Source organism: Biomphalaria glabrata, chromosome 17, assembly GCF_947242115.1.
Source record: "Biomphalaria glabrata chromosome 17, xgBioGlab47.1, whole genome shotgun sequence".
Lineage (NCBI taxonomy): Eukaryota > Metazoa > Mollusca > Gastropoda > Planorbidae > Biomphalaria > Biomphalaria glabrata.
Genome location: NC_074727.1, coordinates 2,122,768 through 2,134,539, shown reverse-complemented (window position 1 = coordinate 2,134,539; position 11,772 = coordinate 2,122,768). Strand labels below are relative to the sequence as shown.

Sequence of the window (11,772 nt, the reverse complement as noted above, 5' to 3'; positions counted from 1 at the left end):
TACATTTAGCACCAACTCAGTTGTAGAAGCAGCCGGAGGAAATGTCTTAGTTGATACTCCCAAACGCATAAGGGACTCAACTCATAATAATAATAATAATTTTATTTAAAGCGCTGTTAACAAACAAAATGTATACTCAGGGCGCTGTAATAACATTACAGACACAAACACGACAGCTAAAATGACAATTAATCTAAAAAAGTTTTAAACAGATAGGTCTTAATGTTCTTCTTAAAAGCGGTGTAGCATGTTGTCTGTCTGAGATCAATGGGGACTGAGTTCTAGACCTTTGGTCCGTGCCCTGAAAAAGCCCGCAGACCGTAGCTTTTGAGGGAGAAACGTGGCACCACTAAAAGCGTTGAGTCCATTGAGCGCAGGGCTCTCTGGGGGACATATGGAGTAATCAGTTCGTTAAGGTACAAGGGCATCTCGTTGTTATATATACACTGATAACAAAGTGTGGCGACCTTGTAATCGATTCTCGCTTTCATGGGAAGCCAATGTAGCGTGCGCAAGAACGTAGTAGCAGAATCTCGTCTTGTTTTTCTAAGGACTATTCTTATTTTTTCTTGAGGTTGTCTCCTGAAGCCTTAGTACTGCAAGGCAGCGGGGGTTTGAAGTCAGAGTACTCTTCTGCTTGATAAATTGCCTTACCAGGCTAAAGAGTTCCATCTACACGAAGCTTCCGTTTTTTGTGGAGTCAGGTATCCGCCTTGACCCCTTCACCTGTTAGTTAGAGCAGTTTCACTTCACCGGGCTTAGTATCTAAGCCACACGAGCAGACCAGGTGCTGAACTTTGTTGCCTTACAAACAGACTATGAGCTGGACTTAGTTGTCAGAGGCTATATGAGACGCATGCCGTTTAGGAGTTTTTTTTTTTTAAATAATAATAATATTTAATGTCCGTAAGGAAATTTGTCTTACAATTTGTGCATTACACCAAAAAAAACAACAACATTATAACTATAGAAAAACAAAATGAACATTCACACCAGACTCACTCATAACTTACACGTGAAAAGTTTATATCAGATTGTTTCTATTTAATGGTGTGATTGCCAGAGTTTTGTGTCTGTTTGACTTGACATCCCCAGACGTCCAGCGAGAGGTTTGGAAGTGTAATGACAATCTTAGACGGACTATCCGAATTATATAAGCAAACGAACAATCAATATATAGGAAGAACAAATATGAATATGTTTCTTAATTGACTTGCTAAAAAGGGTTCTGTTTTCTTTTATGGCTCAACAGGCATTCATCTCTCTTCAATGAGAGGATCCCTAGTCTCTTCATGGTTGACGAGGCCATAACAACATTTGTGTAGATTTCCAAATCATGTAGGCCCACTCTAGAGGATACGTATTTTTTTATGGAAAAATTGGAGTATCAATTTGAGTCGGAAATATATGCACAAATATGTTTTCACCGTCATAGATCAGGCGACACCGTAACTATACACTATGTAAGTAAGTAGTCTACGAGGACCATATATTTAATTTTAAAAACAATAGATCTCTTTAGATCTGCAACATAGAGAAGATTCTTCTTCTTCTTCTTCTTCTTCTAGCCAGCTTTATTGCTGCTGAGCTGTGAGCTCTTTTGCAGACTGTGCCAAGGAAAAAAAAAGTGTGCTGTTTTCATCAGTTGTTCAGCACTGCCGTAGGGTGTTGGTTATGTTGGTCTGGAGTAAAAGAAGAGACATACATCATCATCATCACTCCTTTGAGTTCCTCATAGAACATAGAGCCTTCACAAAAACACGCCACTCTCCACAGTCTCTAGCTAGTTTTTTTTATGGTTTCCCAGCTCTTCCCGGTCTTCTCTGCTTCTTCAAGTACACCGCGTCGCCATGTTCTTCTTGGTCTTCCTCTGCGTTATGTTCCCTGGGGGTTCCACTCTAAGGCCTGCCTAGCTCTGTTGCTGCTGGTATCTTTTCTAAGGGTGTGACCAATCCATCTCCACTTCCTCTCTAAGATCTGCACTCCTATATTTTTCTGTCCACTCATCCTCCCACAGTTTGGTGTTTTCTACTTTGTCACTTTGTGTAGTCGCTGAATGAACTCTTTATGTTGTCTGTTGTATTTATGTGTATTTTTCTGTTGTGTTGTCTTTATATGAGAAACGAGTCCTTGAAATCACAACAAATTTCCGTAAGGATCAATAAAGCAGTCTTAGTCTTAGTCTTAGTCTTAGTCTTAGTCATACCAGTGTATTTTTAGGATATTTCACATACATAATCCTGTGATTAATGTTTTTGGAAGTCCAAAAATGTTATCATTATTATTGAAAAAATTATTGTTAAAATAGCAAAATCATTATTTTAAAGGGATTAAAAAAAAGTTTTAAACATGTAATTAAAGCTAGATTTTGTTTTCCAATTTGAAAAGCGATTTTGCAGAGAAGCGAGATAATTTATGCATTAAGATATTTAAAAATATTAAAATGCTTCATACATAATGTTGGCGGGTGCGCTGGACAAGTGGTAAATCGTTTAGTTTCCTTATACGAAGAATCTCGAGTTCGAATCCAGGCTACGACTGGGATTCTCAACTTCTGGACATTTTAGAACGCTCCTAAGCCCATCCAACTCTATAGAGTAAAAGTAAAGTAAGGCTCCCCTTTCAGACCTTGCGGTCTATAGGTTAGATGATGTAAAGGTCATCTGTTTCTGTGGCCTACTGTTAACGAGGGTGTCATGTGGCCAGCACAACGACCAGCCGCCTTTACTTTACCCCAACTTATGTCAGGTAGACACTAGAGCATGCTGGACTATGAGGTGCCCAAAGATTCAGAAATAAAAACTCCCAGTCTTCACCAGGATTCGAACCCGTGACTCTGCCTACATAGATCCCAAGGTCTGAAAGTGTTTTATTTATTTTTTTTTTTTTTAATTTTTAACTGACATTATTATTATTTATTTTTATTACATTTTAAGGCTGACTGTGGTATTTTACAAGAAATATATACTTTAAAGGTCGACCTAAAAGATGTTGTAAGTTTCACTACATTAACATACATTTTTTTTCTTTTTTTTTTATTACCGTACACGAAACTAAAGTTTATATTTGAATGTCGTAATTTACATGACAATCGGCTAATTAGCGAGAGACGCTCTGGAAAGAAAATGGATAGAGCGACATTAATTTGTCTTTCCGCACGACTTGACAACATTACAGCGTACTCATAGACATATATATATATAGACTGGGCGATAAAGAACAAATTATTATCGGAAATATTTGGGAAAAGATAAGTTTGTAGATCCACATCACAAACCTATATATATTTGCCTATGTCTATGATTGTAAAACAAAGACAAAATATTGGGAATATGGCAGTTTTGTACTTTTCAAAACTAAAGATCAAAGGTACATATTGGCTAAAATGTTAGTCCTAGAATTTATAGCTCAATCGCCGCCATTTTTTTTTCACATAGATATAGTACATAAAACATATTGACTCCCCCCAAATAAAAATAACTTCCTACTTCCAGTCTATATTTATTTATGTCTATGAGCGTACTGCAGAGTTTTTCGAAAAACGGGCGGTGTACCACAGTACTGCGCCATCTCGATACATGCTAATGAGCGTGGCGCGAATGCGACTTGCTTTTTTAAATAACAGCAAAAAAAAATAAAAAAAATTATGTGCATTTGCATTGTTGTTATTATAATAATAATTATTGCTTTTATATAGCGCTATTTTCATGCTTATGGTCCAATTTCATTAGTAGACCAGTGGGGGGAGGGGGTATCTGGGAGAGTTTTCCCGTGCTGCCTTTGGGCGTTCGGTTAACACGGATCTGCTCGAGTCGGGTGTTTTATGCCATCATACTAGTGATTCTGCCGAGGGTCACCGTTGTCTCGAGTTGCCTCCCTTCTACGTTAAACACTACAATAATCAACTCTAAAGCGGTAGCCAGCTTCATGAATACATTATCACGGCGTAGCATACGCCGTTATTTTGCAGAGCCATCCTTAGGCCGCTGCAACCCATGTGACCGCAGTGGGCCCCGCACTTTCAAAGCACCCGCGTAATGCTAGGTGTAAATTATTAAATTAAACCATTTTACTACTTGCAAAATATACTAAAAAAGACATGGAAATCTTCGGTAATTATTAAAAAATCTTTTGAAAACTAAAAAAAAAATATTAAAAAATCTGAAGATATATAGAAAAAAAAATTGTCGTTTCGGGGTGTCATTCAAAATGGAAAACGCCAATGCTACGCCCGATAAATAAAAACGGCATTATGCATTACCCGTAATTGTGTAATCTGGTGAAAGAAGCTTCTAGCGCCTCAAGCTAATAAAGAATTACTTGAGGTCAATAATTATCGTAGATAGATTGAAACATTTGGTAATTCTTGCTATTGAGCGTGATCTATGTAGGAAACAGAATTATTATTATACAATGTATGACTTCGCTACATGCACGGCTCGTAAAGTAATTCTGTACGTAGTAAAGAATGAATACAATACTTTATTAGTAGCCCACACCGTCTGTCCGCATGTCTGTCTGGGTGAAATCCTTCAGATATTCCTTCCTCACCCCCACCCGCCCCCACAATGGCCCTCACACTGGCCCCACACACTGCCCCACACACTGGCCCACACAAGTGATTAGACCATAACACACTGAGCATGTTATTAGCATGAAAGTTGCGCTAAACAAAACTATTTGTTAAAATTATTTCCAATAGAACACATATATTATTCTTAACCTTCCTTAATTATATAATTGATTTTAAATAATTGATTTTCGATGCCATGTGGCTCTACATGAACTTTGTTTTTAAGAAAATATATCTAACCTCTTGACCTGTTACTTTCAGTTTTCTCTGCCACCTCAGCAACAGATCTGGTACCTAAGAGGCCGAGAACTAGAGGACAATAAATCTTTATTCACGTACGGGATAACTGGTATGGAGTCCAATTATAGGAGTAACATAACTATTGATGTGAAAATGAGGTTTTAAATACCGTGAATATTTAATGTTAAAACATGTATTTTTTAAATTGTCAATAATTTCTAATTAAATTATGTACATGTATGCTTATGAAGAATAAAGTTGTCAATTTTTGGAACAACATTGAGAACATGGATGTCATCTACGCATCAGACTGTCGTTGTAATGGTCTCAGGTTTGAACCTGCACGCTTTCTGCCCCCCTTACAGTAGTTTAGGGCAATAATGGTGAAATCTTCACTTCATGAAGTAACCTTGAAAGATGTCAAATAAAAGTCAGGATACTGAACAGCGTGATACAACGAACATGTCACTTTACTTGGCTGTGCAGTGTAGTCTGGTAATGTTTCTAATGGCCTGGACTAGTGTAGTGACCTAGTTTAGTTTAGAGAGTATGCTAGTTTTTGTGAATAAATCTATTGTGCATTGTTTTTAGCGACGGTAAAAAGTAGTGACGTAATCAGACAGACGAATGACGTAGACAGAATATGGGTACATGAAGAACAAGATGGCTAGGGCTTCGAGGAAGAAGAATAGTGATAGAGATTGCTAAGTAAACTGCAGATATATATATATAAATACATGTATATAGTTCGCCCATCGTGGTTCGATGACGGCCACTTTTGTCATTCAGGGGGCTGAGTGCTTTGCACTGGGGTTTCGTGCATCCTCATGTAGCTGGTGAGACCTATGTGAGCCCGGAAAGTTCGGCTGCACACTGGGCAGGTTGTTCCAGCTGGAGCTAGTCTCCATGGCCTTGCTTTTTTTTTCTCTGGCGCTTTTCTTCTGCCAAGGACAGATCGTGTGACAAGATGAGGATCCCATTTGTAAATAGATACATCAGATTAAGTATTCAGAAGTCTTGATAACGTCTATCGTTGTTCATTGTAATGTCTCATGGCTAGTTTAGACTAGTTAAGTGAAATATTATTGGATTTACTTAAAACACAATGACACTAGATTCAATATACATAAACTTTATTTAGACTTAAACCTTGATATAGAAAACTATAGCTAACTGACTATGTATATATATACAACCTGTAGACGTCTTCTGTAGATCTAGTGAGATTAGATGATAGATTTAAATATTCCGATTTATGATAATAAGTTGAACTCAGATTTAAATAGCGAGTTTTGTGTTTGAGATGTGAATATCTCAGAATGAATCAAAAATAACTTTTTTTTTGAATAACGATTAACCTAAAGAATCTAGAATATCTCTTGGATTCTGAACTCTTTCATGTCTGGACCTTAATTTATAGTTTTCAGGCGTTACTTCAATAGGATTCCATTATTTAAGAACTCTAAACTACATTTCAATTTCTGAAATTGAATGTTCATCCTTGCAACAAAATATGCATTTAGAATTTTAATTTCTATCCTTTTCAGAACCGTAAATGTCATGTCTGCAATCCTGACAACGTCCGCCCGTGTAACTGACATAGGTCTTTAGTGCTAATATAATGATTAGTGCTATAATGAATAAAAGCAATGTTTTTGATTCCGAAGATTAAGGACGCGTGCTGTGATTCACGTGACAATGTAGGACCCAGTTGCGACCTTTATAATTTACCGCCCATCACGCAAAAAAAGCCGTTGTCCGTTCTATTTAAGTTATCTTTCCGTCTTCTGAGCCTGTAATGGCTTTTCACTGAGTCTATATAATAATAATAATATATAATACATGATATACACCTATATGGCGTAATAAAAAGTAAATTAAAATAAAATGACTTTGCGATCTATAGAGCAGATCATTCATCTTTTTTGTAGCCCAGGTTTTATGAGTTTGTCATGTGGCCACCACGACATAAAGATCCCGAAACTAAAAATCTCAGGATTCGAACTTGGAGTCCCTGGTTTGGAAGCCAAGCGCTTTACCACTTAGCCACCGCGAGTCCGATTGTTTTATATAATGATAATAAAATATATTATACAAAAAGACTAATATCAAAAAAGTGTGTGTGTGAATCGGGAGTTTTTGTACGTGTATAGCTGTCAAAAAGAAAAACTGCCGAATAAGTCAAGCTAGATGTAAGAGAGACTATGAGCCAACCCTGGCTCCTTTTAGATATAATAACTATCTAGAGCTCTGAATAATAATTTAAGTGTCAATGTTATATAACAGCGGTTCTCAACCTTTTATACCCGGCGACCCCTTTTTACAATCTGTCTATCTGCCGCGACCCCTCCCCCCCCCCACACACACACGGCAGTAGAAGAAGAGACAATAATAATCTATATTTTCGATGGTCTTAGGCGACCCCTGGCAAATCGTCAATCGACCCCCAAGGGGGTCGCGACCCACAGGTTGAGAACCCCTGTTATATAATCTCCAACTCTTTATCAGAGGCGGACTGGGTGTTAAGATCGGCCCATGGCATTTCTATTCAATCCGTCTTACAAATTGTATAACATATGATAGACATCCAATTCTAGGTCTACCTGTCCTCAAAATCATTCTGTTAAGTTTGATAATGTATCGATATCTGTATAAATGCATACAATGAACTCTGTATCTTTATAAGTTATATAGGCCTTTTGTTGCCTTTTAATCGCTAAGTATGTAGGCCCTAAAAGGGTGGAGCCTATTAGTAGCACCGATTACGGATAAAGACTATTACATTATTTCGTAAAATTGTTACATTAAATTAGTATTACACTGTAGAGTCTGTGAAATATTTTTTACTTTAAACACGACGCTCAGATAATATTGTCAAACCTTGAACAATGTAATACATTCTAATGTGGCAGTCTTGAGGCACTTTTGGTGGTCCCACCGGCCCATTTGGGTACATCCCCACCGGGCAGTTGCCCAAATGCCCATATAGCCAGTCCGCCCCTGGTCTTTATATATTTGACTCAAGTATTTTCTCTGATTCTGTGTTAGAGAGTATGTGCTATTTTATTTATATATGTATATCATACAGAAATAAACACAATACTTTTCTAAGTTTAACGTCATATATTTTCTAAGCACATGTTTTAAACATCTTCGCATTTCACAATATTTTTAATAATGGAATTAGCTGTTCTACATGAATGGTTATGGTGGTTAAACTACTACACACTCGCAGTTTGGGCTTATTTTGTTTGGTAGGACTGTTACAAGTTTTTAGGGTCAGTTTTCGTTAATATTTCTACGGTCATTTTTTTTATGTGTGGAATCGCTTCGTAGTGTCGTAGTTTTCTAGTTTAGTTTTAGACACGAGTTTTAATTTGTTTTATCATAGAGAAGAGGCGTAGTGAGGACTAACCCTAAACCTAACCCTGGCGCCCAAGGCCAGAAACTTTATTGGCACCCTTCCCCCCTTCCCCCCATTTTCCATGAATATCACATAGAAATATAGGTCTAAAAGTAAAAAAGTATTTAATAATTATATTGTTACGAATCTTACTATCCAGGCTCTCTGCAAAATGCAACTTACACCACCAACTTTAAGAACTTGACAACTCAGGGCTCCAAAGTAACGTAACAGTTTAATGTCCAATAAATTACAGCCAATACTGTACAATTGGCAACTCGTAACACAGGCTGCACAAATATCTCTCCGTATCAACCGTACCGCCGTATCAACTCTTGCACTGGCCTCTCCGTATCGTTCCGGGCTTGCACTGGGTTCAACAGTTCTGGACTGACTTTACACACTGGACTCGTTGTGTCGGACTCGATCACAGACCAAGATCAAGACGCCGTTCGTCTCAACTGTACTTGATAGTACTCCGAACTGAACCGTCGTAATGCTCCGTACAGAACCACACCGCTGAACTTTGCTGTAGTCGACCGGACTGTAGTGAACCGGGCTGTAGTGAACCGGGCTCTGAACCGTCTTGACTGCGACACCTCCGCTCTTTATATAGGGTCCCTAATGGCCTTCTAGAACCGGACAGAACACCGCTCGACGTTTCTAGCTTCGTCACATGACTGCATCCCTCGTGACGCTCCTGAGCTCTGTTCACGACGCCGATCCTTCATGTTGACACTCGTCTCGGCTGACCGTCGTAACTCGTCACGGTTGACCGCTCGTCTAGCGCTGGCGATTTGCGTCGGCTGACTACACACATACCACTACCCCCATCTGTGCCACGACCAGGTTTATAACACTATAGTACAAATAACGTAAGAATGTACTATTTTTTTGGCGTCTCTCTGCGTGTGCCCCCCCCCTTTCAGGGTGGTTGCCCGGGGCATCGTGAGCCCCTTGCCCCACTCTCACATAGACTTTGACTGACCTTGTTAGTGTTGGACCTCTGTTGATATGGCTCTTGACAGTGTTATTGAGGTAGACCCCTATCATTCTTATGATGCAGTGTTTTGCAGTTAGCTCACTCAGGGGCCGGCCTTTAGCCGATTAGGCCGATTGTCATAATTGGGCCCCCGCGCCTGGCAGGGCCCAGCAATTTCAAATTTAGCATATCTCTATCCTTCGTGTCTCTTGTCACAGGCCAAGCTGTAAAACTTAAAGCGTTAACATATTTAGCGTATCGTACGATTGACACAGTCTTAATTAACCCACTGGCCCCTATTAAGTTTGAAATTCTCCCTTTGCATGTTGTATATTAAATTGTTATATTATGATCTAATTAATAATGATAGTTATTTATGTAAAATAATACAAGGGGGCCTCGAAAACATCCATTAAATTAGGCCCCGCAATTTTTAAGACTGGCCCTGATCTCACTTTTATGTCAGTGGGGGAGGTGTTGCTAGATTAAGATTGATATTTGATAAGAAATTCATTAGTTTATTTATGCATACTTTGTAATGAAGATATATATATAAACAAGTTGCATTTCATATATTGTATTAGCTATAATAGCAATATACACGTATAATAAATATATGGGTACTAAAGCTTTAAATGAGTGATGCGTGTGTAATTGTTTGATGTATAATAGGATAATACTGTATAGAGTTTAAAAAAAACAACTTTATAATTCAAACGAAGTTAGTGCTCATAGTCGAATGTTATAAATTTACATGGCATTCAGCTAATTAGCGACAAACATCGTGGAAAGAAGATGGGTAGAGCGACATTGTCCACAATTTGTCCTTTTGCAAACAACAAACCCCTCTTAGGCAGCTGTTTAAGACAAAACAACTATTAAAAAAGCTAAAAAAGATTCTAGAAATAAAAATCACCACCTTGGGTCAGGATTTTTTTTATTTTACCATCATAAAAGAGATACAAGACACCGATAGCAAGACAGGAAGGCTGCCTGGTCGTGAGGTTTGCGCGCTGGACTGTCGTTCGGATTTATCGATGGTCGAGTGTTCAAATCCTGCCCGCTCCCATCCCCCGTCGTCCTGCGGGAGGTTTGGACTAGGAAGTAAACTATCTTCAACTCTGAAGGAACATCCGAAACATGTAAAACAAACAAACATTTAAAAATTACTTCATATATATATATATATATAGACCGACCATCTCATGGATGATGAATGCCTGGGCATTAATTGTGGACGGGACGATGTCTCCCACACTGCATTTCTCCTCTCCACACAGCTGATCTATCCAAAGGAACAGCAAGTACCGATACAGTTTGGGCAGTTTGGGGTCAGCGTCGTCGCAGGCTCTGCCAGGGTAAAGCACTGAGTGCTTCAAACTGCCGGCTTCTGTTTTTTTTTTCTCAGAGTTGACTCCCTTAGTTTAACTCAATGAACAGCTTCCAGTAAATGTACACCATTGCACGAGTCACTCTGTGGCATTTTACGTCTCGAGAGACGATCTTTTCCCTTCGCAACTTCTTGTGTGACTAAAGAGGCCAATTCCTTGATACACAGCTGCGATCGCAGGTTGGGCGTATGTAATCACCATGCGCCGTTGCATTTTCACCCTTCTTTCTGCTTCTGTTGTGCAGTCCGAGACCCTTCCTTTATGCCCTCTCTCTGCATGTGAATATATCCAGTCACTATGTAACACAATTTAGACCTTAGTAAACAAATATCTCTGCCTCTACTGGTTACAGTTGTACACTGATCCATTTTGCGATTGGAAATAATATATTTACTTTTAAAATTGCCTTTGCTTAGCGCTACTTTCATGCTTATAGCATGCTTACCGCACTATGGTCCAAACTCATTTGTGGATCGGGGGGGGGGGGGGGGGCTTTACAAGTTGCATCCGCAAAAATATATTTAAGAAAAAATAAACCTTTTGGGGATCGTCTTCTAGGTCTAGATTTAAAGGCCAAACATTGGAATTTGTTTAAAGGTATAGTAGATTAACTCTTTCTCTCCGTAATTATTTGCCACATTCTGGTGGAATCAACGCTGGTATCGTCAGTTAGGAGAGAAAGAGTTAATACATTCTTTTCACCAGGATTTGTTTGTATGTTGGGGAGGAAGAGGCGTGGGGAGATGTTTCTTTTTTTTAAAAAAAATCTAACATTCATTAGTTATTGAGAGCAAAAGAATCACTCTGTTAGGCGCAGACATTTCACTTGTAACATTTGAGTTCAACTAATGTGAAGCTTTATTCTGTTTCTATAGTTTCTTAGTTATAATGTAATTTTTAATGCATACACTCTTTGATAAATTTTATTATGGATAATAAAAGTTATTATTATTAATATCATTGTGTTTTAAAAAAAAAAGTATTTCTAAACTGTTTTGTTTTGTTTGTATGTGTCTGTTTTATTATCATTATTATTATTATTATTATTTAATGATCTTATAATCACCCATTTCCTTATATTTCTAGATAGATATATCTTTAATCTGAAAAATAGATTTACAGACGAGGATTACATATGCAGAAGTCATTACCGTATCGACACGGCCAAATAGATTTAGTTGAT

At 38.2% G+C, this 11,772-nt stretch overlaps 1 long non-coding RNA gene across 1 annotated transcript; it reads left to right on the top strand.

The window, feature by feature from the left end:
• Positions 1-1,292: 1,292 nt before the first annotated feature.
• LOC129923662 (uncharacterized) lies at positions 1,293-11,544 on the top strand. Its single transcript, XR_008775662.1, has 3 exons — positions 1,293-1,463; positions 2,937-2,993; positions 4,835-11,544. It is a non-coding gene; the product is annotated as an uncharacterized LOC129923662 (long non-coding RNA).
• Positions 11,545-11,772: the final 228 nt, after the last annotated feature.